At 35.6% G+C, this 6,690-nt stretch overlaps 1 long non-coding RNA gene across 1 annotated transcript; it reads left to right on the plus strand.

Annotated features, from left to right (window-relative positions):
* The first annotated feature begins 3,534 nt into the window (after nt 1–3,534).
* Nucleotides 3,535–6,014, plus strand: LOC112770732 (uncharacterized). Its single transcript, XR_003818017.2, has 3 exons — nt 3,535–3,941; nt 5,468–5,570; nt 5,668–6,014. It is a non-coding gene; the product is annotated as an uncharacterized lncRNA (long non-coding RNA).
* The last annotated feature ends 676 nt before the right edge of the window (nt 6,015–6,690 follow it).

The following is a 6,690-nucleotide window of genomic DNA, read 5'->3' on the forward strand; positions in this document are numbered from 1 at the left end:
TTGCAGGATGACCCCATCAAGAGGAGAACACAGGAATTTCTCCCAGAAATCCCTTAATTTGAATATTGGGAGCATCTTGAGGCGTCTGTTTCCAAGTTACAAGAAGCTATGGACCAAATAAAGGAAGAAAAAAATAATCAAAATAGCATGCATTGTAAATTACTTAGGGAACAAGAGGAGCAAGGGCGCGACTTGAGGGAACTGAAGCGTCAGAAATTAATTCTTGAAGGACCAAGCACCCCACAGACCAAAGGAACATCCACTTCCTAAAATACAGGTTGTTGAGTTCTAATTTTATCTTTAACTCTGTGATAGTTGTTACTATAGGAATTTACTTTAGAAGTTATATAGGAGTAGTAGTAATTAGTATATCTATTTCTGATTTTATTCTCAGTTAAGTTATAATTTATTTTTCTCATCATCATCAAACATGAATAAAATAGTATATTTCTAGAATAAAGGAGTAATTTATATCTTTCGAGTTCTTAATAAGAAAAAAATTATAATTAATTATATGTGGTGGCAATACTTTTTGTTCTCTGAATGAATGCTTGAATAGTGCATACTTTTTATCTTGAATTTTATGAATATGGCTCTTGAAAGAATGAGGAACACGAAAAATATTATTGCTGATCTGAAAAATCATGAATTTGATTCTTGAAGCAAGAAAAAGCAGTGAAAAAAAATTTAAAAATTATCATATTTCATTGGATCAAGAAAAAGAAAAAAGCCAATAGCCCTTAAAACCAAAAGGCAAGGGTAAAAAGGATCCAAGGCTTTGAGCATCAGTGGATAGGAGGGCCCAAGGAAGTAAATCCAGGCCTAAGCGGCTAAACCAAGCTGTCCCTAACCATGTGCTTGTGGCATGCAGGTCCAAGTGAAAAACTTGAGACTGAGTGGTTAAAGTCGTGATCCAAAGCAAAAGAGTGTGCTTAAGAACTCTGGACACCTCTAATTGGAGACTTTAGCAAAGCTAAGTCACAATCTGAAAAGGTTCACCCAGTTATGTGTCTGTGGCATTTATGTATCCGGTGGTAATATTGGAAAACAAAATGCTTAGGGCCACGGCCAAGACTCATAAAGTAGCTGTGTTCAAGAATCAACATAATAAACTAGGAGAATCAATAATACTATCTAAATTCTGAGTTCCTATGGATGCCAATCATTCTGAAATTCAAAGGATAAAGTGAGATACCAAAACTGTTCAGAAGCAAAAAGTTACTAGCCCCGTTCATCTAATTAGAATCTGAGCTTCACTTGAAACTCTGAGATATTATTGTTTCTTAATTTCTTTTTATCCTATTTTATTTATCTAGTTGCTTGGGGACAAGCAACAATTTAAGTTTGGTGTTGTGATGAGCGGATATTTTATACGCTTTTTGGGGGTAACTTCATGTAGATTTTAGTATGTTTTAATTAGTTTTTAGTAAAATATTGTTAATTTTTAGGCAAAAATCATATTTCTGGAATTTACTATGAGTTTGTGTATTTTTCTCTAATTTCAGGTATTTTCTGGCTGAAATTGAGGGAGCTGAGCAAAAATCTGAGTTAGGCTGAAAAAGGACTGCTGATGCTGTTGGATCCTGACCTCCCTGCACTCGGAATAGATTTTTTGGAGCTATAGGAGTCCAATTGATGCGCTCTCAATTGTGTTGGAAAGTAGACATCCAGGGCTTTCCAGAAATATATAATAGTCCATATTTTGCGCGAAGATAAATGACGTAAACTGGCGTTCAACGCCAGTTCCATGTTGCAGTCTGGCGTCTAGCGCCAGAAACAGGTTACAAGTTGGAGTCCAGCGCCCAAAACACGTCACAACCTGGCGTTCAACTCCAGAAACAGCCCAAGCACGTGAGAAGCTTAAGTCTCAGCCCCAGCACACACCAAGTGGGCCCCAGAAGTGGATCTCTGCACCAATTATCTTAGCTTACTCATTCTTTGTAAACCTAGTTACTAGTTTAATATTTAAACAACTTTTACAGACTTATTTTGCATCTCATGACATTTTTAGATCTGAATTTTATACTCTTTGACGGCATGAGTCTCTAAACTCCATTGTTAGGGGTGAGGAGCTCTACAGCATCTCGATGAATTAATGCAATTACTTCTGTTTTCCATTCAAACACGCTTGTTCTTATCTAAGATGTTCATTCGCGCTTAACTATGAAGAAGGTGATGATCCGTGACACTCATCACCTTCCTTAATCCATGAACGTGTGCTTGACAACCACCTCCGTTCTACATCAGATTGAATGGGTATCTCTTAGATTCCTTAATCAGAATCTTCGTGGTATAAGCTGGAATTGATGGCGGCATTCATGAGAATCTGGAAGGTCTAAACCTTGTCTGTGGTATTCCGAGTAGGATTCTGGGATTGGATGACTGTGACGAGTTTCAAACTCGCGAGTGTTGGGCGTGATGACAAACACAAAAGAATCAATGGATTCTATTCCGACATAATCGAGAACCAACAGCTGATTAGCCATGCTGTGACAGAGCATTTGGACCATTTTTACTGAGAGGATGGGAAGTAGCCATTGACAACGGTGACACCCTACATATAGCTTGCCATGGAAGGAGCCTTGCGTGTGGGAAGAGGATTACAAGAGAAAAGCTAAAATAAAGCAGACAAAGCATCTCCAAAACTCCAACATATTCCCCATTATTAAAGTAACAATTATTTATTTCACGCTCTTTTATTTTTCTAATAATTCAAACTAATAATTATAATTGATATCCTGACTAAGAATAATAAAATAAACATAGCTTGCTTCAAACCAACAATCTCCGTGGCATCGACCCTTACTCACGTAAGGTATTACTTGGACGACCCAGTGCACTTGCTGGTTAGTGGTACGAAATCATAAGAAATCTTGATTTTGATATTGGGATTAAAATTTCGTGCACCAGTAGCGCTCACACTATAAGAAAAACACCCATTCAACCACACTTTTTTTAGGCTACATTTGAAAAGCGTAGCCTATTCCTAGAATAGGCTACGCTTTTTTGCAGGGTGCCCTTTTATAAGAGAATAGGAAACACTATTGAGGCATCACTCCAAAAGTGTCTCCTTAGATATTTTAAACATCACTTATAAAGTGTAGCCGTATCTAAATAGCTATGGAGACACTTTTTACACCAAAGGAAACGCTTTTAAAAAGTAACCCATTTATTATGTTTTGGGTGCGATTCTAAAACGCTGCCTAATCCATGTAAGACTACTAAATCCCTCAACACTTACTAATTTTTTTTTCATTTTCACCAACACAAAAGTAACTTCAGAATTATTTCACTCGAGAACCCCAACTCCTCAGTCCTCATCACCACCAACACTTCGTCACTATCTCATCAAACCCCAAATACGTTCTGCCGTCGCACTATCCACTCGAGAACCATCGGTGTCGGCACTCCTCTTCCACACTCACCGCTCCTCTGATCCCGTCGCTCACCGCTCCTCTGATCCCGTCGCTCACCGCTCCTCTGATCCCGTCGCTCACCGCTCCTCCGATCCCGTCGCTCACCATCAGTCGTCTTCGCGGCGTGCTCACATCGGTCGTCAGCATCGTCCTCTGATCCCGTCGCTCACCATCGTGGTGGAGAAGGTATCTACTCATGCCGATTTTGTTCTAAAATTTCAGAGGGTTAGGATTCTGACTTTAGGGTTTTCAATTTGGGGGTTTGGTGACCATTTGCGGCGTGAGTGAACTCTCGTACCCTTATTTCTCCTTTTAAGAATTTTATTATAACTTCTATGAAGATTGATACTCTTGGACTCTTGGTACCAAATGTTCAGAAACTGTTGACAGGAGAGGACCATCATTAAGAGCTAAGATTGTAGGAAGTAATCACAAGAACAAGAACAAGAATAAAGCTAAGGTGGGGTTAGCAAGACGAAGCAATCACAAGAACAATTCTTTTGAAAAATGTTTCATCCATCTCAGGTAATGTTCCTGAAACCTAAACTAGAAGCTTAGTAAAAACAGAAACAAGCATTCCTTTAAAGCTTTCGTGCCTTGGTGTGATATAAGATTTTTTGATAAATGCTCATAAAGAAAACAGTTCTTTAAAACATTATATTCTTCATAAATGAGGTTAAATAACCATCAACAGTAAGAACTGAAATATGCCGGCTGTACAGATAGGGAAGAAGATTCTAACAAGTAAAGAGATTAAGATAATAATGCATTCTATAGTAAAAACACTAAAGATACAATCGATAAACTGAAATTGAAAATAGACTGAAAATCAGCTACTTGACTAGTAGATATGCATCAATGTGTTTCTCAAGATCAAATGTACTCTCCTTGTTTTCTCCTTTATCTTCACCATTTAGGACATCTCTTTTAATTAAGCTAGTTCTATGGCCACTGACTTGTTCTAAAATTTGAGAGAGTTCTGATTTTAGGGTTCCGATTTGATTCACTTTTTGCTTATCAGCTTGCATTGTTTGATTTGATAGGGGTGTTCTCAAGAATAGGGCTATTATAATGGCATGTGTGTGCAACTATGCTACTCTGTGAATTTGCTTCAGCTTGCATTTTGCTTACTCTGGTTTGTGCATGCCTTCAATTTTGGTTCTTATGATTTTGTGCGTGCGTGTGTGTTCAGCTGCTTGAAAATGAAATCATTAGTTGGTGTTTATTCAGTTCTGTTCTATTCTGATTAAGCTTTTGAATTCCATTATATTGTTTATTTGATGTTGTCGTGAATTGTGATAAGTCAACTGGAAAAGCATACACAAAATTGTACTGATATTGGGTGTGTTGTAGTGTTGAGTTGAGAATCTTGATGCGTATTAGAAAGTAGTATTATGCACTGACTTCTGGTAGCTAAAGAAAGTGTCTATTTCCAGTTGTTGGCTGATTTGTTATGATAACTCTGGATTTGTTTGAAGAAAAACTTTGGATGATTTGTTCTTAAATTGGCTTATGACCAATTAACAGCTTCTGTAACTAATCTTTTTATGCATGCTCACTGACATATTAGAGATGCATACCTATGTAAGACACTTTTATTGCAAACCTTATGCATTTTTATTCATGTTCTTAACAAAATAAACTAAATATTTTGGTATAATAGCTCTAGTTGCTAGGCTGAGTATCCTATAAAGTATAAACTAGACTTGAAGATTATATAGTTGCAATAATGGAATCACTCTTGCTGAATGTGACATCTTAATGGTCATGTTCATGGAATGAAATTATATCTAAAGTTGCAACATAATAATTATATTGCAATAATTTAATGAATTGTGTTCTTTTTAACTCTCTTTTTACATATTTAATATAATTAGTGTCATTTCAAGTGATGAAGACACAAATTAAAAACATATATTCCATAGTGATATGATATATTTTGCTCGCGATGATTTGTATATGATTTTCAAATTGAGGTCGTGATAAAAATTTAATTAGTTTTTATTTATTTCCATTGAGCAAAATTCAAGCAAAACATACTGTGATCACAGGCATCCATTTTCCATAACCTCCACCCCGGATCATAATTACCCAAGTGTTCATATTAAGATACTTGGTGATTGGACTGGAAATCTGAAAGCCAAATTCGTTAAGGTGAATTAATCTTTATTTGTTTACTTATGTTCCTATCAAAATATTGGTTTCTCGTATGGTAAGTAACTAAGTCTATTGTTTTGCTGAATTCTATCAGGTGTGCCAGCCACCCCTCAATGGCCAGAGTGGACTTCTAAGAGCTGACTGCATCAAAGAAGACAGCCAACCGAGGTGAGCCCAAATCGAAGTGGGAAAATTATGATGCCAAGCGATTAATATTTCAAAACTTGTTGGTTTTTTTATTTGAATTTTTCTTCTTTTTTCCTTGTGAGATTCATGGTTTGGATTTAAATTCTAAGTGGTGGTCAGATTTAATTAGTATAGATACTATGCGAATTTAATTTTTTTTATTCCAACTGTTTAATCATTTGCTTGTTCCTGATTTGAGCTACAATACTCAATAGGTTATTGAATTTAGAATGCTAAGTAATGCCATTCAAATAAGCTTAATGAATATCTCATATAGTTGTTTCTGAATTGTGACTTCAACTCTTTAGAATATTTTATCACTTGAGAAATTATACTATGTTATAGTTGGTGTTCTGAAGAAAAAACCAGAGTATGGACTCTATTTGGTTTGTGCATTACTTTAAAACTTGTTGATTTTTTCTACTTTGGGTTCTTCTTCTTTTTTCCTCGTGAGATTCATGCTTTGGATTTGAATTTTGGGCTGTTATCAGATTGCTTGAGAATAGATACTATACAAATTAAAATTTTTTTAATCCAACTGTTTGATCATTTTCTTGTTCCAGATTTGAGCTACAATAGTCAATAGGTTATTGAATTTAGAATGATAAGTAATGCCATTCAAATAAGCTTAATAAATATCTCATAAAGTAGTTTCACCTTTTTTAATTTCTTGTCTCTGGATGCCATTATTAATTTCTCATCTCTGGATGCCATTATTTATGCCGCTCGGATATTGTATATGTTATTAATATGTTAATTACTTTTTTCTTGTTGTACTTTTTCAAATTATAATTATTTTTCTATATAATTATGCAGGATAATTCTGAAGATGCGAGTGAATATTGAGATGCTGATCATGATGGTTTATTGACAAAGATGGAAATTGAAAGATGTATGGTTGATGATGATATCTTTTATTAGAAGCTAAGAT

This window comes from Arachis hypogaea, chromosome 3 (genome assembly GCF_003086295.3).
Source record: "Arachis hypogaea cultivar Tifrunner chromosome 3, arahy.Tifrunner.gnm2.J5K5, whole genome shotgun sequence".
Classification (NCBI taxonomy): domain Eukaryota; kingdom Viridiplantae; phylum Streptophyta; class Magnoliopsida; order Fabales; family Fabaceae; genus Arachis; species Arachis hypogaea.